General features: G+C 38.6%; 2 long non-coding RNA genes and 1 pseudogene across 2 annotated transcripts; 1 reads left to right on the top strand and 2 right to left on the bottom strand.

Annotated features, from left to right (window-relative positions):
• Positions 1–2,090: 2,090 nt before the first annotated feature.
• LOC107266785 lies at positions 2,091–11,827 on the bottom strand (annotated as a pseudogene).
• A 5,172-nt stretch (positions 11,828–16,999) lies between these two features.
• On the top strand, positions 17,000–18,999 carry LOC112494240. Its single transcript, XR_003059488.1, has 5 exons — positions 17,000–17,461; positions 17,633–17,734; positions 17,830–17,847; positions 17,897–18,106; positions 18,183–18,999. It is a non-coding gene; the product is annotated as an uncharacterized LOC112494240 (long non-coding RNA).
• A 570-nt stretch (positions 19,000–19,569) lies between these two features.
• Positions 19,570–23,345, bottom strand: LOC112494217. The gene is made up of 3 exons (XR_003059454.1): positions 22,625–23,345; positions 19,973–20,178; positions 19,570–19,864 (listed from the first exon to the last, which is right to left on the bottom strand). It is a non-coding gene; the product is annotated as an uncharacterized LOC112494217 (long non-coding RNA).
• Positions 23,346–23,802: the final 457 nt, after the last annotated feature.

The raw sequence follows: 23,802 nt of genomic DNA, 5'->3' as shown, positions 1-23,802 counted from the left end.
TTTGACGCATCAACAAGCTAGCAGGAGCTGAAGTTAAAACTAAGAGGTAACAAAAAGCTGAATGGAGGAAGTGAAGATGAGTTAACATATAGGAGAAAAAAGTTATCACGCGAAGAGGCTCTGATGCTCTGAGAAAAGTTCCGGAAAAGGTAAGGGAAGTTTTTGGTGATGCATCCTGAAAACGATGGAAATATTTGGCAATAGAAAGAAGCTAAGGTTGTAGCCGCTTTATTGATTAGCACCCTCGTCACTACGTGGAGGAGTGTTACCGCAAACGCTAGAATATAGTAACATCGGGAGAATGGTAATTCTATGAAGTCAAGTAAGAGAAGGTAACCTATTCAATATGACATACAGACTGTCCCTACCGAACAGTCAGAAATCTCAACCGTTAACTTCTTACCATCTGTTAGTATCACATTACAACGTGAATTCATTTCAAACCGATTTCATGCATCCATGTTCTATATAATAGAAAATCCTCCTGACATACGTGGATATTCTATAAGCGAAAATATTCTGAAAATCTTTTTCACTCTTCGCCAATTCCAATGTCCATGTGTCATTGAGATTTTAGCACGGCCGTCACATTTCCATGCGAAAACTGCAGATAGAGGCAGGATGTAGGATGAAGAAAAAAGAAGTGAAAGGAGAAAAAGGAAGAGAAGAAAGTGGAGTAAGTAGAATAGGACGCGAATGCAGATGTGGAGGATGAGGAGCAGCAGATGTCGAATGGGATAGGCGAAATCGACTGGCGGTTTCACGCGAAGAGTTTTACGAACGAAATAGCAGAGGGGATACAGCAGGAACGTAATCCGAGCCGAGGACGCGCGCAGCAGTCGAGAAAGAGTTTTCATCTTGTCGTTCAACATGTAAATTTGTTGGTGGAGAAGTTAGGGTAGTTTGGAGTAGTGGGGAGAAGTTTCCTTTTTCGATAGAAAGAACTCTGTTTCTCTTAGCTTCCTAGGAGTTCGTGCTACCATTACCAGCAATACTTTCGCCTCTGGTGCATCGTGCTTTAGAGTTTTTATGTTTCGCAACGCGACCCTCGCGGCCATTAAGGCCGATTGATATTTACCCCGTACGATCTCCGAACTGCGTGTTTTAAAAAAGAAAAACTGTTGTATATTGTTGTTACTGCTTTATTTGGCGTGACTAGCCTTGCGACCACGTTTCCTCCATCAAGGACCAGTTCACAAGCTTCTCTTGTAATTAACCTTTCTGTAGCTGGTATTTACTTCCACTTTTGTTTATTCACTTGTGACACATCTTTTCTTTGTATTAACAACTGAAACTGCTATCAATTTTACCTCTTTCAAATAGCGTACAAGTTTTTCAAACAAAACAAAAGTTCAAAACAAACAATATATATTGCATTGTACAGAAGCTGTAAAATGTGAAGAACTGTTGAGCTAAAATAATCGATATAAATTAAAACAAGTGAATGAGACAAAACTATGACACTTTTTCGGATCAGTGTATGAATTACAACTCTCAATGAATATGTTAGGTATTTCTTGAGACAAGAAGCCTTCGTCTTTGGACTAATCAACGATCTTGTTTCTCTTTTCGTCTATTTACATAGTTATGCAATTTCATTTCCGTCCTTAAGGCTGAACCTTTGAAACATTAGCTCGTGTACAAGATCCTCGCGGTATAATCCATTTCGCCATACTGCCAGAAATTAACTAATCAACTGAATGTGAAATCTCGTTGCAAGTTTCTTTATTACAATTCTGAATGAATGAAATATTGTCTGAAGTTTTAGATACAACATTTGGTTACCCTTGATTATTAATACTTGCATTTCAATTTCTGCAAATCTTCTATCAATGCACGATCTCGGTACGTGACCAAAGGACATCATTATGCACTTAGTAGTTTTCGCAAATTCAATAAACAAGTGCAGCCATCATACCGATCGAAATTCTTTTAGATTTGAAAAATGTTGTTCTACATCTAAGATTATCTTATGACAGACAATAATTCTCAGCTATTAAAGAAAGAACAATAGGAATAATAAAATAGCTTTTATCGAAATGTTATCGTCCGTAAGAAAAAAAAATATTCAGCATGAGATGATTGTTCGTAAATAATTAAGTGTGTTTTGATGTGAAGTGGAAAGCAAACGTTACAAATAATTTTCCTAATTTCCGTTAACTCATTCCCTTAGAAATCCAAAAACCGGAAACCGGAATCGAATCTCGCCTATTGAAGTCCGTCGATTCTCGGAGGCCGTAGCCGTAGGTGTAATCCTAAAAAAATAAAAAATAAAAGGAGAGATTTTTACCCTCGACGGACAGCTCTACACGAGACCTTAAATTTCACAACCGGATACTTTATTTGCATAGAAATTACAAGTAGCCCGAGACCTAAAAATATTCTGGGATTCAGGTAGGATAACATGTGGATCCACCAATTCGAATTGAACGCTTTCTCATTTTTAGGTTATTATGGTTCAACCTTCCCTTGAGAAAGTCATCTCTCTCACAGGGCAAATACACATAGTACAAACCAGCGGATTGTATCAGAGTGAACCAACGCAAATTCGGAAAATTAAGTCAAGCACTCGTAATTGGATTTTGATAATAGACTTGAAACAACCGTCTCTCGTGGAAGTAATACCGAGTTTTAACAATACGAAATGTCAGTGGAAGTGAATGAATTGAAATGGGAAAGTTTCTTGAAGTTCAAACGCATACCTCAGCGCCTCCTTGATGCAAGCTTTCAAGTACACCAGCTTTTCAGTGTTCTCGCCATCGATTTGCCTCTGGGGAACAACTTTCACCAATTCCCATCGCAAATTATCTTGTTTGTTCGGGTTCACCGCGAGGTAATACAAGACTCTGGCTGCGATTTGCGATGTCTGCGAAGGAGACGTTACGCAGTTCGGGACGTGAGCCAATGGTAGTGATGTCAGGACTACACTCAAGGGGTTCAACATTCCGAACTTTTGTGAAGGATACTAGGCGGCAGAGTCCTACCACGAGGAGCGAACGTTTCTCCGTTCCAGGACACTGAGCTTTCACAAGAAGAGGCTTCCTGAATGCTAAGCAGGAGGTTTCTGACGGGGAGGTGTCCCCTTTGAATAATGGTGGAAGATATAAGGAAAGGACTTGCGGTGTATATTCCTCCCTGAATCATATCCAATGCCATGACGCAAGCTATTTTCTTATCGATCCCAATCAACCTTTCTAAGTCACGTTGCTCACCCTTTTCTTTCTTTGAATTCTTTTCAATCCTTTCGAAAGCCTGCTTGATTAGTCTCGTGCTTAACCTGAAGTTACCTATTACATTTAACCGGAAGGTAAGATTTTATAGTGACTTACTATTAGATGAGACTGGATTCCCAACGGTGCAAAACAAATATAACGGAAAACCATTCTCGAGCCTTACTCGTTGAAACAGTCCAATGTAGAGACGAAACTTTTCCATTTCTCTGATCGAATGATTTAAATTTCGTATCACGTCTAACTGATAAAACAATTTAAACTATCCCATAACTGTATCAGTTAGTTTTCACAGCTCTGATTCGAGTGCGAGGTTATTTGCGAAACATTCAAATCTCTCGTCAAAGGCCACACCTCCTATTGCTGTTGGAAAAATGTATACGAGTCTTCATAACAAAAATTAATATTAAAAATATGACTCTATGCTAAGATGCTCGTCACAATAGCTACCTAACTCCATTAAAAGATACTCGTATTGTATTTCAATTACGTTTATAATAAACAGAATCTCGCCAATAACACTGAAACTTCTATACAGTGAAATTATCAGAATTAGTTTATTGTAACTAAACATCTATACAGCGTTCGCTCTTAAAACATGCGGAAACATGAAAATATCAAAGTTGTATTTGACACCCGAAAATGAATGTCTGCATTGTTCCCGTAATATGTATATCCATTAATGTTTTTCCCTAATTCGAAAAGCCTATACAGATTAATGTTTCATATATTTTCATTTTCACCTTTAAACCCGAGCCATTTTCGACTCGAGCTATCTCGTTTATTGCAATGCAAAAATGTTGGCTGGCTACGAAGAATCGATATTTCCACGAGAAAAAATATTTCCACTAAACAATTCTGACATTACCTGGATTTTTTTTTTGAACGAACAATAGTTAATATTTGGTAGAGACTAATATCACGTAAGTAACATTCATTTGTTCAGTGTTGTGTGAAGTGTGCCCAAAAAAGAATGGAATTATGTCTTTGTATATTGGTACTCCGGATCACTATCCACATTGAGTGAAATTTTCATTGAAAAAAATATAGGCTACTCGAATACCTCTACTCAGTGATTCAGTTATAATAAGAGAAGAATACCATACTTAAAACTTATTGATACTGTGACGCTATTATTCCCGGGACAATGCAAATAGGTAATGCGGCAGGATGTATACCGTCAAAAATATAAGGATTCCGGTGAGAGCAACGGTAGAGAATACCGATTTCACGAAATCGCCATATCCAGGAACGGCTCTCGCGGCAAATCTGCCGACGACGTACTAGCTCAGCCCGTTTGCACTGAAATAGCAAGAATGAAGGAGCGGGGATCTTTGACCAGAAGATAACAAACTCGCGAGAAGTAACAAGACGGAAGTTCAACGAAATATAAGAAAGCCCTCTTTATTAGGGCATGATTAAAACTACAAAATCACAAGGTTGGACCTGTAAATAGCTAGGTCCCCAATAGTAGAAAACAACCCAGTTCGTTAGAATAAAAATTGTATAAACAGAAAGACAATGCTAATAACAAAACCGATATGCCGAACAGCATGGGAGTATAGAACTCAATGAATTGTGCTCGTCGAACAATAATAGTACTATAGCCCTGATGTTAGAAGTAAGTCAATATTACTACTATTAGAGAAACGCTAAGCAATAGCAATCACCGAACATATAATTCGGACAGTATTAAGGCTCAGGTATAATATTTCTAGGACAATGGTGAATCATTCTAAGATTCGGGAAAAAGGAATAAATAATGAACAGACAAATGACAGATCCGTAAGTTCACAAAATGGCAAAGCAAAGCAAGATAGAAGTAAGTACGCAATAAGATAAGTCTCGAAATCGAGAAGCGAAAGCGACACGTAGGCTCAGTGGCCACACTCCAGGATCAAACACATAACTCTCGAAATTGGAATTTACTATTATTACTTTGATTTACCAAAGTATTGGCTACAATAGACAAGGACACGATAACCACGGATTTTCCCAGGCACAATGAAAGCCTCGAATCAGGAGCATTCCAGAACGCTAATAGGCGGCACAAATGCCAGGAAAATTCCACACGAATCAAACCTCAGAAATCACCTATAACAATGAAATTTACACTGCGTCTTGGCATCACCAAGGACAGTCAGCAAGAGTGCGATCTATCGGCTAGGCGTTCGGCCGATGTGAAATCCCCACCGTTAAACTAACGCGTTAAGCCCTCTCCCGAACTTATTCGCGCGCCACAATTTAAACGTTGCTATGAGTCCGTAGTTGTTAATATTATACTGACGATAACGATCGTTCCCAACGAGGTTCCTTGGTTCAGCCTTTGGATGAGGATGTTATTACTTCATCGAGGTGCACGCTTCCCCATCTACGGGGCCGGTTCTAGACCGTAGCTAGTTCGTCCCCGAATTGCAGTACCAGGGCCGTCTCCTGGCTGACCCTTCGGTAGGGTCCACAGGATCATCCTCCTCGTCGCCTTCACTCGTCGTAGTCATCTGGGGATGCCTGGCTCCTCGAGTCGTTCTGGTTGCTATCGCTGATGCTCGTCGATTCCTCGGAAAGATTTTGTAGACTTCCTCCCGTCGGTCACCGTCTATGCTCGAGCTTCCAGAGACGCTTTTCGGGACAGAGTGCATCGGGCCTTCGGCGCGTACCGCTAGCTAGGTACGGCGGGACATGCCACTTTCGTGCCTCTTTGCGGCCAGTTGGCATGCAATACGGCAACGGGACATCAAGCTTCTAGGGTTGGACGCCCCGAGGTGTTGGTGGCGACGGTCCACGTTCCCATATGGCGTTTGTTCGGTAATGCCTCGTCGTTCCTGTATGTTCGCTGTCTGCTGTCGGATCCGTCCGTGATGTCGCATTATGAGAGAAGGTAGGATACGAAAAAGAGAATTAGTTGGTACGAGATAAAAGAAATTCTGGTAGGACTCATAGAGTGTATTGGCATGGCGGTGTCAGAGTACGTGGCGGTAATTGCGACACGCCTTAAACGCCAGAGTTAACCCTTGATATCGTGATGGCTATTTTGCAACGTCACAATATATAGGTATAGTAGTAAGATCACACGGTATTTCTGTATTATACGTAACTGTACTGGATGCCGATTAAACACGAGGCTACGAACATCTGGCAATGTGGAATACATGGCAAAGCAATTACTATGTGTAAGTGTATTCGGCGAATGATATTGTTGAATCATTTATCGCTTGGGCTGCCTAAGGTTCTACACTGAATTGTCCATCGTACAACCTGAATCGAATTTCAAGAAACCTGTTGCAGAATTATCTGAAGCAAGCGTAATAGAATCTTTTGCGTTATTCGACGTGAGCTTTAGAAATAACATTATTTTCAGATAAAATCGCAATAGGCTCAGGGTCCAGAAAAGAGCCATGGTCTTAATGGAAAATATGTTTAATAACCACCTCGACATTTAACTGACCAAAGTAAAGTAACTCTGGCACGTAACCCCCGCCCCCTCGCCCAATAAATGAACCGCTCGATATACCTTTCGAGATTAAAAGCTAAATATAAAAGAACGGTCGCTGATATAATCCCGTCGTTAGTTGGACAATTATGGTACAACAGATAGAAATGCGAAATTATGGAAATGCCGTAATATTATCTTTGTACTGCTTTGAGTAATTATTATTTAATATAACGATATTGTACCTCACGTTCAATCGCTCATTTGTTCAGTTCGTTATGGAAGTTAAGTTAATGTATCAATGTATATAATGTATTTGATCCTGTTGCAAGAGATACGTATGTGAAAAAATGGATGTCGCAGAGATGAATTATTCTTGAGATAAATTTCGCCTCTGCGTGGAATGACATTAATGGGTGGTTTGTTTTTACGAATCACTGAAGAAAATCATCTTACCTTGTCAATACTAGCCGAATAGAACTTTGCCACTTAAGGCTTCATCAGTACCTGGTTAACGACCTTCCTAAATTTGTACCACTCCACGCCCTCCCTGAAAGAAGAAGGTTAAAATCGCTCGTGGCCATTGGGAGGGTCGAAATCACAGTATCCCGAGGTAAAAAAGTACATTACGTGATTAAAAGACCGTAGACACCCTCGTAAAAGTCACTCCGTAAGTCTCTTCGGTAGCGCGAAGGCAGGCCAAACTATATCGTAATGGCCATGAACCAATGTTTTCATAAACCTATGATAAGTAACATTAAGGAGCATCATAGCTTTTTAACGAATACGTTGTAGAATTGATTCCGTCTCTGTTCGCTTCTGCAGTACGAGATTAGTGAATACTTTCAAGCGGCTATACGAAGTAATTTCATAATATGAATCAGAGAGCTTTTTTCCATCCATTTTAGCGTTTTATCATTTTCGAGTGACGCGCACAAAGCACCTTTGGTACTTTTATTAATTTTTTACGGGAGAAGTATGCATTTTCGTGAACTTTTCGCTCATCTAACTAACCCCACACGTTGTCAGGTGAATCGAGCACACATAAAGATATGGCTGTGGGCAATGGGAGCAAAGGAAGTAAAAAAATGGATGAAGCGAATAGTAGAAGAAAAGGATCGAGCGAGTTAGACGGCACTGGAGAGGAGACTCTGCTACACTAGTGGCTGTCGGTAGCGGTCGGCCGGGTAAAAAGAAGGGAAAATTTGCTCGTTCAGAGGTAAAATTAAACCGAATAGAAAAGTATTGACTTGGAAGGCTGAAGCGTCAGCGCGACGAAGTGAATTCAACCGTAGCGGCTCGTCTGCCCTGGATTATAGTCATTCGAGATTATCGCGCAGCGCAAGGGAGAAAGAAAAGGCACGTCTGCGTTCACTCTAGATCTAGTTGGGAATCACATAGTTTCAGGACATTTCGTAACTTATTATATTTTACCATAGAGGAGGTCTATGGAAATGGATTTATATAAAATTGTTGCAGTATGAAAACTAGCGCAGACAATACCTGCTCTGCACAAAAGCTTGTCCCAGACAAAATATGCTACTCTACTAACGCGATATATGTATATGCCATCATCTTGCGACATAAGCCGCATCCCGGCGTAACCTACAAATTATCCGCGGCCGTTCCCAACGTGCCAAAATAATTAAAAAAAACAAGAACTAATCCGTACGTTGGGCGCCAGGTGCGGCTTCCCCGCACCGACGTTCCCTTCTATGACCGCTTCCTATGGGTCTTCCAGCTGCTCAGCCCCAACTAGCTGAAATTGGTAGCGGGAAACGTGAGGGCAAACAGAAAGTTCGAGGTTACGCCACTGAAAACGCCGTTTGAAGTGCTATTGTCCGTTTATTTAAAGAAACTGTGTCGACACAAGTTGTCCCGACGCAACAATACGCGACCCTGATATCTTTGCAGGTCGGCATATCGAACGCCTGGACCATCAATCTACGCTCGGGCTCCACGCACGTGGCTCATCTCAGCTCTACTCAGAGAGGGGAACGTGCAATAGAGAAAGCCGCTCTTGACTGTCCTCGTCACTCAGTTGGCTACGTATTCCAAAAAAAGGGAATCCGCCAATTCAACAGCCGACACCAAAGAAAAATAGAAAAGTGGGTTGGATCGGGGCGAGAGGTACGCTTCTACAGCTGGTAACACTTAGTGGGCACACTTCCGCACTTTTGACACCACCTCATGTACCGCACAGTCACTCCAATGTGAACTCCTACAAAAAAAGAGTTCAAAGCAAATTCCCGAAACGCAGCCAAATCACCAGAAAGTCCAAAATCAAAAGAGCAAAGTCGTTGACAAAAAAGGAAATCCAAAATATCTGTAATCTAGCCGTCGCACGAAAATTTCACTGACTACCGGAAAGAGGTTTCGGCTGATCTGAAGATTGCCAAATCCTTTCGTAATCGGTTCGCCGAATTTTGCCGAAGGAATTCCCGTTTTCCAGGAATTCCTCTCTTCTCGCTCTCTACCGTCTAACGGGTGGCAAAAGAATATCCTCCACCCGCGATACCTTGCCATCAAGATCGCAAGTCGAAACGGCCAAATGTCCAGCTGGCGGACTGCGGGGTGCGAAAACTTACGAGTTTCATGCACTTGGAGCACAAAACTACACCTCGGACTATATTACTACTGATATTCCAGAACTAGTCTGGAGTCTGTCTGATACTAACGAATTTTCCCTCATTACGATTCTATCAAATGTAAAAGCGGGACTGCACAATTTACAAAGGAGGACAAACCGCACTACCTTGATTCTCACTACTTGGGTTATGGTTTAGATTAAAATCAAGGTTCTGTTATAATTACAATTTACGTTATATTACAGTTATTTGAATAGTATTCAAGATGACGTCTATAACCAAAAACTAGTCCTGATAGTATAAATACGTTTATAAACAAGAAATTGTGAACTCCATTTTGATTCCTACGCACCGTGTGGTAGTAAAAAGTATTTACAGAATTTTGTTAAAACAAAAGAATTTTCCAGTTTCAAAAAAATAATAAAGCAATGAAAAACCCGTATTGCTTATTTCAAACTATCCTAAAAAAAATGTTGATTTAGGGTAGTTATTTCCAGCGAGAATCATTATTTAGGCACCATCCTGTGCAATCAGAACCTGTGAAGGCTTATCGCTGAAGTACGAAAGTCGTTAAAGTCAAAAGCTAATAGAAACGAGGTTCAAGCAGGGAAAGAACTAAAAAAACAAAGGGGAAAGAAGAAAAACGTTCGTAAGTCACGAGTCAACCGGATTTAATTTTCCAAAATTAAAATGAAGATGTACGTTTTCTCTTGGTCCTAGATTCTCCAAAGCACTCAGAACGAGGCTCTTTACTTCTTAGTAACGCGCACTTTGTGCTTTACACTCGGTACAAAGTACCCTGCTTGATTTAAATAACATTTCAAAAAAGATTGTAGAAAGAGACGCTGTGATGCAATTACCTGCTTTTCAAATTGGTTTAGACGAGCTCCTGCGCGAACAGATATTATTACGTACCAACGCAGTCTTTAGATTCGTAATCCTCAGCTCAGGTCTCATGCGCTTAATTTTCCTTTCAAACATCAATCTTTTTTAATTCACGAACCAAATTTAAGCTGGCTTCAATTCTCGACGTAATTGCATCCTATACTCCATATGTATAGGCAAACTTCCAGAACAAAGAGATTTACGTTATAAAATATTGCACATTCGTATATTGGACCATATTTCATCCTTTATTCTAAACAATGTTACGAGAATTTTCTAAACGCCGACTAACATAAACTATTAGCTACATATCGGCAATGTTAAAACTTCCCACTGAGGGATATGGTAGTCACGTACATCTGTTGTTTAATAACTGAAATACCATAGCCTACCATAACGACCCAGAAATGTAATTATTATTTATGTATTAAGTTTGACTATTAGTATTCTTCAGCATGTGAATTCTCCCTATAATCTTTATGTGTCTTCACACTCTCATACAATTCGGGAATTCAATACACAATCTTTTCCGTGTGCCTTATCCTTGAATAGGAAATTTCAAAATTACAAACATATAATAGCACGTTTCTGTTTATTGAATTTATCAGATTAGTCTAGTCTCTAGTCTAAGGATCTAATTTTGTATTATTAAAGAAATGTGGAAAAAATTCAGCATAAGCGTAGAATGAGTTCCCAAGGGTCGCTAACAATATATTCTTTTATATTCGTGTAAGATCGTTCTAAAGTCATTTCTAGCCTTCCGTGGTCACGAACCAGGTTTAAATTTCAACCCCGCTCGCATCCGGCACACTTCGCGGTTAAGTGCGAAAGGATGTTACCCTTGCCGCTGCTTTTTCAAGGCTGATGTTTCGACCCATCCATCGTCAAAGGGACGACGAGACTCGCAACGGATATAAGACCGATCGCTGAACCCATTTCCGGGGGAATACCCAATATCACTGGGAATTTATTAAATTTCAGAACCGACAAGTAGATTTTTCCACGGTTCTTCCCTTCACCTATTACCACCGTCTTTGCAAACCTTCTCGACCTCCACGTGGTCGTAAACGAGCACACGGTCAGATCGTCTTAAGAAACCCAAGTTTTCCAAGCTTCCAAAGTCTTTCCTAAGGTTTTTCATAAAGTTTGTACGATCATTCGTTCGATTGTAATATTCACCTGAAACTTAAAAAAAAATCACGATTTAAGTAGATCCTGCTTTATAACCCTACCCTTAGGGGTAATGAAGTTTCCGGTGGCTTCTGATACAACCGCTTTAGGCCACTCGTAAAGTGGTTGATCGATGTTACTCGAATATTTCAGAGGAAATTCGTGCCGCTATCTCGCCGTTTACAGGAACGTCACGCGCAATTTATAGGCTCCAGATTGGCAGCCTGGCTAGATGTAGCACACAGGTATAATGCTTGACACCCACCGATGAGCGGCAAAAATCTGTAAAGGTTTTCGATAAAGGGTAGAGACTTGGTCCAGGAATTTCTTCGAAGAGTTTAGCATTCTCCCACGTCACGACGTCCTCTAAACTTGACTCCTCTTTCTCATAGAGGACCATGGAACATGCTATGCCTTGGAATCCCTACTTTTTCCAGCTGCGCAGTTAAATTTTCTGCTTCGCGAAATGCAACATTTCTTCCGGCACGGTGAACAGATAACACCACACGTGGTTTTACCTTACGCTGACACTAGTGTGCACAAAAATAACATTACACTGATATAACCCGTTTCAGCAATCTCATCTCGTACAATCTGACTGTAAGAGAAAAATAAATCATCCGTGACATCAATAGATACCTACTTCCGTTAGCTTCGTTTCCGAAGGGCTTCACGTTTCCTGGGCCAACTCGTCACTGAGGATAGAAAGGGATAAGCTCGTTATAACTCTTGACCTGGTCCTTGTAAAATCCCTCGCAACCCCTTAAGACAAAAAAAATATTGGTAAAACTACCGCGACTCTCAACGGATAACTCAAGAAGTATAAGGGCTATTTAATGAGCTAGGTCAATCATTTATCGACATTAACTATCGTTACATTTTTTTACGGAAATCGAAAAATAATAGCTTTGAATACTTTGCCGCTGTTTTTTTTCATAAAGAGCCAAACGATACTTTCGAGTAATATTGGTACATTAAAACTCGATAAATATACGGAGGGATATTGATAAGAAAAGCCAAAGCGAATCGATAGCCACAAATACAAAATTACTCGATATTCACAACACAGTTAATATTAATTCCCGTTCTGGATTGATTACCACGTAGTATGTTATTTATGAGCTATTAAACTGTATTATGATGATCGTATATATCTGTTAGAGCTGAATCTATCGTTCAAGCATGTAGTAGTCAGAGGCATTCCTATTCGTTAGTTTTTCTTTTTTTCTCTTTTCGGTGCATGTAGATTGAGATAGTCGAACGCTACTACGGGATAACTAGAAGTGTTGAACTACTGTTAGGTAGCTGCGAGGAAATTAATCGATTCCCTGGTAATTGCGAGTTTCCAAGTTTCTAGGTATCGGGGATTTCGAGATGGGCTATCCGCCGGCAGAGAGAACGACCGGAAATGGTACCCCGTAATTGTCACATAATTTGGCTACGCGGTCGCCATAAATGTTCGTAAATTGCCATTTTAATTGGAACACACGGAGAGAACCAAATGATCGAGTACCCAGCACGCACGCTGCTCTGTGCCCGACGTACCTTATCTTAACTGCCAATAAACTAGGAAAGTACGATAAACCGGCACGCATGACGCATTACTCAACCTTTGGTAAAAACTCGGCTTTAATTACTTCATATAGATCAGTATGTGTTTCATAGCGTGACGGAACTCTAGTACTTGGCACTTCTCTAGAGACTGCATAGTCATCCTTATTTTTCATTGACTCTTTATAGCTGGAAAGTAACTTTCCGAATTAATGCATATTCAAATTGGCAAGTGTATCACGCACGTTGCTGAATTCATATATGTATTTCAACGTCGATATTCCCAATTAATGTTTATTTTTACAAAATTAATATATTATACTCGCTTCACAAATTAGTGCTAACGAACATATTTATTTTAAGCGTGAAAAGAGTAATTGTAGCAGTAAACATAGGATTTTGCGGATTGAGAAAAAAAATTGTACAATTTAATTTATAGGTTAGTCTGGACTTTTTCAAATATTCAATATTCATACTAAACTGACACTTTGTATTTTGAACATGAATTCTTATATAACCAGCCGTAATCAGAAATTCTTACAATGGTTGCTATAATGGTACATGCTAAATGTTTGACGTACCTGCACACATGTCCAACATTTTGATAGGCGTATTGACTTACTCAAATACGTGGTCGTCTCGTGATATAATAAACTTACGCAAATACGCAATTTCAACTGCAGTAATACGCATCTAGAATTCATAGAACAAAATTAAGTATTACCACAAACTTGGAACAAAAAATCGACTCTATAAGATAAATGTATTAGGATTATAAATTACGACAATAATTCTCCATTATATTGTGAATGAAATGTTATACATATATCATGATTTTTAGTTCGTTACACGCGACGTTTATATTTTACGCAGTATATCTGTACCCGGGCAGAAACATTCCTGCGATGTAGAAAAGGAGCGCCAAGTGCATATAACAGTTTTTGGTACTATGCTTCCACAAGGTTTCAAAATCAGTATTTTGTGGGCCGTGTTACACCATAAAAAATTTACGTTGTACTGTAATTATTATATTAAATGGTTATTTGTCTTTATAAATATACTTTACTTCCAATGCAATTAAAAGTTAACTTAATTTTAGTGCAAGACATAAGACAACACATAATTAATCACCCATTACACAATTATTATTATCGCTGAACAATTTCTTATCAGTACTACTTTATAATATTTTTATTTTACTACTTTATAATATTTATATTATTTTATAATATGTCATTAAATTTAAAATCTAACGTACAAGTATGAGATGTTCTCGTAACCCATACTTTATGAGACAAATTTCCAAATTTTTTTTCCGTACCGTCTTCCTATGCTTTTCATGTCCTTTTCTCTCCGCGCGAGACCTTTTATGATACACTCGATTACTCCTGGTATATGATCATTTCATGAGAAATTTAATCATAAACTTAATCATACGACTGACCTGGGAAAATTCCCCATAAACCTTGTTAAGGTATTGTTTATATTTCATTTATATCGCCGTTAACCAATGAACAAGAAAATTTCATTTGAGAATCATGAAACAGTTAATAATAAGTAAGAATTAGGAAAGCATGTCGTGATTTTCTCATTGATTTCCAGTCCACTTATATTAAAGTCGACTGGATCCTAATTGTCGTGTTCATGCGAGCCATTTTCACGCCCATTTAGCTTCTGCTAATCACATCGCAGATATGAAAACTGTGATTGATTGAAACTGTAACTGCGAGCGCACTTTTAAAAAATTCATATCTCAAATTTAGCGATTTAAACAATCAGTTCTGGAACTGAAAATTTTTACCATGATTCATGATCAATGTTTTTAACGGTTTTGTTTAGGTGATACCATCCGAAGTTGGACTTTTATTCCATATTGGATTTGCAATCTGTCAAAAAAACATATTTACTCCTGAAAGAACTATATGTAAAACTCAATAGACATTCAGATTATAACCTAAATGATAAAAAAAATGTATTGGAAGTTTTTTTATTTATTTCCTTGTTATTATTGGATTTATATTATTTAACTATTTACAATTAGTTATATCGATTAGTAATACATATTGAAGAATATACTTCCGTAGGGCTAAAAGAGAAAATTAAAAAAAACGGCCATGGTCATCGGAAAGATTCCACAAACGTACTACCGAAAACAAGCGAACGGTTTTAAACAGTCACTGTAAAAAGACAACAGTAAAAAAATGAATTCTCACAGAACCTCACGGTAAAAATTGTACGATTCCGCAACAACATTTATGGAAATTAACTGCCTTTTTCTTGTTTGGTCTCGATGAGCAAATAAGATAATACATATACTTCACGATAAAATTTTGTGTAACACTTATGATAATTTGGTTCTTATTTTAATGAATTTATGAAATGAATAAGGTATACATTTAAATTTTACTCGGTATGACGTTAAGTAACCAAATTTTTAAGATTGTATTTCAATTATAAAGAATGTGGTGTGCCTCAAATTTAACTGTTGTTTAATAAATTATTTTAAAATAAACAGATATTATGTTTGGAGATGCCACAGTGTCTTACGATTGCCGTAATTTTTATAGTAATTTTTCATGAAAAATTATCTCCATGTAGATATCTCGTGAACGAGTGGATCGATTTATTTGATTATTAACAAATAAAGGTATTTATTTTTAAAAATGGAACAGTACGTTAGATTTACATAACGGTACAATTCTTCTGAGAAAATAATTTTTTTAATCATCGTTCTAGCAAATTTACTGTTTCCTGTATTATCCTTAAGTAATCTCGCCGTTGCTATGCTATATGTGCTTGGCACGAGATCTTGATAAATATACAGTATAAACACACCAGCTGAAACTAGCCGTAAATCGATGATTTAATGAATCAGGCAGGATGGCATCATTAAAGAAATTAAAGTTAACATCATAAGTTATGATGTTATCATGACATTACTAATATCATGAATTTCACATTCTTTCATGTTTTTAACAAGCCCCCACTGTCTCGATTAACAAAATTTTTCAATCGTGTTAAACTTCAGCTGGTGCATTTGCCGTGAATAACCCTATATGGTATATAGGTATACATAAACTGATAATCCTTAAACTAAACCTAGAACAGCAACGAAATTTAGATAGAGTATCTTAGATAATTATACGTGGTTATCAGAGTATGTGTATATCTCATACTTGATACCTAATCAGAATAAACGTTTCCATGTACAATTATCGTTTATATCATTAACGATTAAATCTAATTAGCAGCAATCAAAATCTCATTATCGTATATCATTATCAATTGATTATTACTATACACTTTGCATGAAATTGTCATCAGCGTTGACATTATCGTACTATCGATTGTTTCGTCAGAGACATCAACTCAATCGAATTTTAATGATATTACGTCAGATACTGTTTCTGAATATTGCAATTAAACTGTATGTCTGAGAGTTGGATGTCATCTCATAGACCGTCAAACAGGAGTTCATAATACAGCAGTTGTTGTCAGATATACTGAATGATAAGATTATTACATACCGGCGTAAGGTGCAAAGATGACGATTTAGTACTTAAATGACTTATTTTCAGGTAATATGTATCATTACGAAAATACATAAACAATGAAAGTTTATTTTGAAATATACACGATTATTAAAGAGAATTATGAAATAAATATAGCTCGATAATATTTTTAATATATACGAATTATCGATACGATCTGTCGAATGTAAATATGCCGAGGTCCTTCGAAAGATAATTTTTCAGGACATGAATTTTTCATAAAAATTGCATAAATTATAATTATCCATAGACAATCCTAAGCTCTGAGTTATCGGAATCGATATGAATGATAATACCATATTGAAATATACAATATTAAGACTCTCATAAATAATTCCATGAGAACGAGAAATTAGCCGCATTCATAATCAATAACGTTTGTCACGCATGTCATTAACATATATTAAAGTATACATATATAACAGTGCGTTCAAAGAATTTAATTTTAGGAATAAATAAATTTTAATGGAATTGCAGTGATCGGCAAGTCAGTTGACGGTGCTGCCTTGCGCTGTGGCAAAGCGTGAAAACGCGCATGACGTACCTGACTAACTTTCGCACGCTACAGTAGCCGTAGTACTATTGTATAATACATAGATCCCCGTGCTTCAGTAAGTGCTCAGTGGCATATTATGCGGATTCGAACAAATTTCGTTTATACTATTGGCCTATTAGTTAGTTTAGAAACTGCACGAAACGTTTAAGACGAAACATTGTGGGCCAGGGAGCGAAGCGGGTAGAGCCATGATCTAAAAATATGCAACTATTGGGAATAAACGCATCCTCGCTAAAGATCCTTCCTTGTGGCTGATTCCTAAAAAAAAAGGAGTTGTCCCAACTAAAGATGGATTGTGAAGATTAGACATCACCAATCACAGCTCGGTTTATGTGAGGCCTAGTTGTGGCCATGGTTGTGGCATCACGGAACACTAGTACCGTTCGCTACGGCAAAAAAACTGAAGTTCTAAACGAGAAAAATCTGCTGGTTGACAGCTCGATTTATTCGCTCGGGAAAATCTTTCTAGCGGCTTCATGTTGAGTGTTCACAGTAATACGGTGTGTTTCTAATACATATTTCTCAGCCCATTTTTTTCGATATTCGTCTAGAATTTCGTGAAATATTGTGACAAGTGCTACATCACAATCGTTGAAGGCTACGAGGACAGCCATGATACCTCTACCAGCTTGTCAGAGTTCATATTTATTTTTATTTCATTAATTTTTCAGAAGACACAGTACTTTCTGCGCTGTAATTTTTGGGTCCGACATTTCCTTACTCTGAGAATCTTCCACGCGTAGACAACTCACTGGGGTTCCCCTTTAATACAAGTGTGTTAGTCTAACATAACAGCTACAATAAGCTTTTTGAACACCTTGACTCTAATTATTACTTGACATCGTTGAACTCTATTTATTTATTATAGGCAAATTTGAAACGCAATGTAGGCCCCAGAAAACAACCAAACAAATCATATTAGGTCAAATTGTCAGCCAGACTTTGTTCCAGATACAAATGTGTCAAATAAACTTGGCACTGGATAATGCTCGGAAAACATTTCCATACAGGCGCCTGGATGAAGTTCTACTAGACGATCATTGTCCATTGTAGAGAAGATAAATTGTCTCGAATACCTAAAACTAGAGTACTGGCTTCTATGTTCCGGTTTACCGTTGACTATTTGGTTCTGGTCTACAGCTGCTGTAAATATCCCCTATACCAGTGCTTTCAATAGTGTTGCTTCGATGTTAGGTACATCTACGCATTGTCTCTCAGCAGGTTGTAACAGTGAATGGCCAATTAGTAAGTGTGATGGAGTAACAACTGAATAATCATTAGGATCAAAGGATAATGGACTTAGCGGTTCCGAATTTAGTATAGCTTCTACTTCCATGAGTAAAGTATAATGCTTCTCAAGCGTATAAAAGAGGATTTTAACTATTACCGTAAGGTGTCTTTTTCTGCTCTTCACTTGCAGCCTCCGATAAGCCTAAAAAATGCAGAGCTCTGGGTGAAACAAAGTGCAGTGTGATTTGTTGTACAGCTAGCTAATTCTGTATCTCGGTTTCCTCTTTTTCGAGAAATCCGTAAATCTCGTTGAGTTTCCCAACGGGTCCTACAAAATTAGGCTCATAATCAAGACAAAGTAGTTGATAATTGTCGATCGCTTGGGAAGGTAGATCGGGTCCTCAGGATGTCTAAATGAGAAGTTAAACTGTTTTCGTTGAGTGATAAACTTAAAATGTGAGTACATTCGAGGGTGGGAAGTCACGAAGTGAGATACTGAGGGAGTTTGGCTTGCCCTAGACCACCCTTTTATAAGATCATAAAAGATATACATATGTATATTCCGTAAAGTCGCAGTGCTCTGAAGGATACGGAAATATTAAGAGGAACCGAGCTGTTGAATTTTCTAACGTGGAAAAGTCCCTCGTGTAATGGTTAAACAAACTCTCGATAAAAATATTCCCATTAATGGACCATTGTTAAAATAAAAAGCTAAAAACTTTGCCACAAAGCTCAGATTACAGAACTTTTCAGCCTGGAACGGCTGGTTAGAGGATTTTAAAAAGCTATATGACAGCTTTTAAGCAAGCCACTGGAGAAAGGCTGAGAAAGGCTGAAATCTGTGACTCGAGGTGTATCTAAACAATGGACTGAAGATCTGCCAACTCTTTTGCCATGTCGGACCCAAAAGGGTCCAGATGACACTTACAACATGGACGAAATTTGTTTGTTTTTCATGTACCTTCCAGGAAAAACCTTTACATTTAAACGAGAAAAGTGCCGTGAAGGGAACCAAAGTAAGAAGCGCCTCACTATTCTTCATTGCGCAAACATGACCGGTACGGACAAACTCCTTCTAGTCATCATAAAATCAAAATGATCTAGATGTTTCACAGATAAATTCACTGAACTGTATTTCACATCTGAACTGAATATAATTATACCCACTTCTGTCTGAATAATTTAATTTTCGAACAGGGTTAATTTTCAGCCTCTTTAAGAGAGGGAAAGCGAAGGGACCAGTTAAATTTACAAAATTTATTTTTCTAGTCGTAAAAATTCTACCCGTTGACTACGAGAGTAACACGAAGGCTTGGACCACGAGGGAAATATTTAAGGGATGGATTAAAAAGGTTGATAGGAAAATGAAAGACAAAGGGAAAGAATCATTCTTTTTATTTAACTGCTCTGCCCATACGGTCTTACCTATTACTTACAAATACGAGTCATTTTTTGCCTGCTAATACCACCAGTAAGTTACAACCCTTAGATCAGGGTATCATCCACACTTTTAAACTTTATTATCACAGAGAAATTGTCAAACATATTTTGATATTTCTGGACAAGAACATTGACTCTGAGATAAACCTGGTCCTTCCCATGAAATTCACAAGGAGGGCAAGGTATATAGTAAGCGACGTTACTGTTAAGAATTGCATCAAGGAAGCTGGAAGCTAAAATTCGCATGATCATTAAATGATCCATTTAATTCATTCAAGTTATCATTAAATAATTCAATTTCAAAAAAGGACTGCAGTATTTTAATTAATTTATGTATGTACATTGCCTGAGAAATAGATTTGTCCCATACGTTCGACGTGTTTATCACTTTCCACATAGTAATGACATTTCGGCAACACCTACAAAAATCCGCGATAACTTTATCCGAATATCGCGTGTAAGCAACGGCCACTTAGACAATGCATTTAGGCTGCCTTTTACGTCAGGTACTGAGTCTGTAGAGGCTGAGAACAGCAGCTAATGGTACCTGCAACAGAAGCAGATACTTTCCTCGTAAAGCGCAACAGGCGAGCACACGCGAGCATTTGGAGAAACACGCAAACGCCTATATATTCAAGATCATAGACATTCAATGAAGACATCAAGATTCGATCAACGTTTCTCTGGGTTTTATGAAACTCAAAAAAACCAATGACAACACTAATTGTGCCAAAGCCCACAGAAAAACATATAAATTTTTAACGAAAGAGACTAATGATTATCACTAATTCAGTCGTGATTCTCGACTATAGCAAAATGCTTGTAGTGTCTATACAATTTTGTTCAGCGCCTATGAAAGTGACTTAACGATTATCGTGACTTATTACGGCAGACGCAAAAATCATACGTACGCAAGTATTTTCATGGCAGTTTAATTAATTGAATCGACATTTAATTAATTTTATGAAACTTAATTAATTGCTTAAGCAATGATAAAACATAGATGTCGCTTGCCTCGACAAGAGTCGTTATAAATCACTGCTCGAATTGGTTATCTCCATCTCACGTCTGATTGATTACTAGCTCGTTTGCTACAAATGACTAGAATTATACGCATGGTTTATATTCTCAGCAGCAAGTTCATTGAGAGGTGGTAATGTTTTGGTAATATAGAAACAGTAATTGTAAGTGCTGGATGGTCAATCATTCATCGTGCTGAAAGTGATTGCGTAACTGATATGATCCGGTGATACGTATTCGAGGCACGTAGCAACGTTAGCGACGTAACGACCGGACTCATATATAAAGGGTGATCCATGATAAACTACAAAAATCGGTGTCGCTTCGCGACAGTGTCCCCATGTCTATTGACAAATTTATATGAATGAATAAAGTGAACACTGGAAAGCATAAGAGGATAAAAGTACTGTCAAGTGTGAATAATTGAGAAATTCATTTTCAATTTCGACAAATACTCTGTAGATGAGTATGTGGTCACGATACTAATTCATAATGAATATTGGTTATGTATGCATAAACACAGATCCACTGTCTAAGCCTCTGTGGGTGCATCGTATCACCGCCACCTACTTTGCTGTACGGCATTTTCTGCTGGACTTTTTCACTGCACGTCTCTTGAAATACAAGCTTACAGTATATGTGATCCGTGTGCTACAACAATTTACGCATTGAAATATTCCAATAGGGTCGCTTTGCTACCTCGTTTATATCATCAGGCAACGATTCTGATTATGTAATATTGAAACGTGTATTGTTCATAATTCAATCACATTCATCAGATTTGAATATTCCGTGGAAATTGGATAGTTTTCATTTGATTAATTTTATTGTTACATTTAATCCAAATACATTATTCTAATTACAGAACCTACGCTACCCATTAAGTATTTCGGAAATTAAAGCAGTGGTTATGCCAAACTGATTCAGTTAGCATTATGTCGATTGGAAGATTTTCTCACTTTGGCGTTCAGCGCTGGACCAACCGCTTTTCCACTGTGAGCCTATACTTCTGTTCCGGTAAATTTTCGGGCACACCGACCGGCAGAGAATTAAAAAATCAAAGCCTGTGCGATTTGCTCCTATTTCGCCTGGAGAACACGTGGCATTATTCCCACTATCCCACCATCTATTACTCGAGTAATATTCTTTATTCGTCCATGACGATTTGCCAGTAAGCTCGCGATACTGATAGAATATCAAATCGATTTTCGGAATTTATCATAATTTATCATGGCATACCCTGTATATTCCACAGTACACAGTATATGCATATACAATATTGTGACGACACTTTTTAACGGTGTCGCACGAATAAATGGCACCGCGAGAAATAATGAATGAAACACTAAATTATTGGGCGCCAGGTATAACCAGAGTTACACTACTGACTCCTAAGGACACCCTGACCTGCTCTTATGCGGTGGGGTCCTGGGTCTGAGAGGCAATAATCAAAATCTGAAAATTCGGGAGGTTCACTCTAAAAACTACTGGAAACGACAAACTATCGGAATCAAAATCCGGGGACGGATCCGATTTATTTCAAATAGAAAATATAAGAACAAGATGGTGAAATCCAAATGATAAGTACAGAAAACTGATCGAGATGATGCAAAACACCCTGGGATATTTACCCGAACGATATTATACAATAATGTTCCCGCTGGAATAACGCAACATACAATACGATATAACAAACGGTACGGTAACGATGATAAACGGTACGATATTGACTCACGCACCCATGTGTTAGGGAGACGATTCCGCGAGACGTGGACTGAACGGTTAGACACAAAACCGGAAAAATTGAAATAATGAAATGAGAGAGCGATCTTCTATTTGTCACCGGATTAGTTATCCTTGGACCCTTAGCGGTCAGGAAAGCGCAGGATGACGCGTAAGAGTACGTCGAACAGGAAAGATCGATTGATCCCGTGAATTGAAAAATAGCCAGAATACCCCTGAACGTCACTCACCGTTGTCCAGTAGCTCCTACTATTACCAGGAACACACTCTCCTGGAACACACTCGCCCCTCAAACGGATCACGATACGATACAATAAACACAAAAATCGGTAGAAAACGATAGCACGTCTATCCCTGAGTTAGGCCATGCCGTGAGTGACGCTACAAATTTCCAAAATCGGGAACCTTCCTGAGAGCGCGCTGTAATACCACCCCCTGGTCCACTCAGGTTCGCTGTTACATCGGCTCCGCTAGCCAGCTCGCGATCTTCAATGGTTTTAACGATCCCGGTAAAATAGATCCTGGCATCTTGCTACGATAGGATGGCTGCAGTGCCGTTTCCGGAAGGCGGGAACCACATCCACCTCTACTGCCTCGATATTCGGCTTCACGCCACTTCTGCAACTCCTGTATGCCCTCTGCTTCTGAAGACGCTCGCCGCTTGCTTCGCGTAGTTGAGCCACCAGGTTGTGTGCTCCGGTCTTGACGTCATCTCTCATCGACAGCGCTCCGTCAGGCCCGTAGTTGGCTCTCTCTCGGGCCCCGTCCCAATACAAATTGTGTCGAATCCTCTCGGATCGGCTTAATAAACTCAAAAACAAACGAAACGTTCCCCACAGGGAAATAAATACAAATTCTTAAAATAAAATCAGTCCAACGCCACGCTAAACGCTCCGTAACCCATCCGGCCCCACGACGTAGCCAAATTCGCCTAATTTTGTGACGTGCATCAAAATGTCACGTCGCAATATATATATCCGTGTGCAGGATTATTCAGGCCAAACGCACCAACTGAAGTTGGCTCCTCTGTAACAATTAAATAAACATGATAACTTTGGTTTATACGTCTGACCTAAATAACCTTGTATGCAGTGTGATTACTGGTACATGACTTTAAGAGGGACGAAACCATCCAAGTACCACTAACTAATACATCCGTTTGATCTCTGTGGTAAAATTATCTTCAGATGGTACGACAATATTTATCCATGGATTTATGATACGTCTAGATCTTTATATTACAGTGACGTCCCACTCGAAATAGGAATTTTTATTCTACAAAATACTATAAGTTGCCGGCCTGAGGTGCACAGTTAGACTGTACACATTTGTAATTGAACCTTCGAAATTTTGGGAACGTCTTATTTCGCGTATAATACGAACGGCTTAAATCGATACAGGTACGTAA

This window comes from Cephus cinctus, unplaced genomic scaffold (assembly GCF_000341935.2).
Source record: "Cephus cinctus unplaced genomic scaffold, Ccin1 Ccin1_scaffold0025, whole genome shotgun sequence".
In the NCBI taxonomy this organism is placed as follows: Eukaryota; Metazoa; Arthropoda; class Insecta; order Hymenoptera; family Cephidae; genus Cephus; species Cephus cinctus.
The sequence above is the reverse complement of the archived record's forward strand: the minus strand, read 5'-3'. Positions and strand labels throughout refer to the sequence as shown.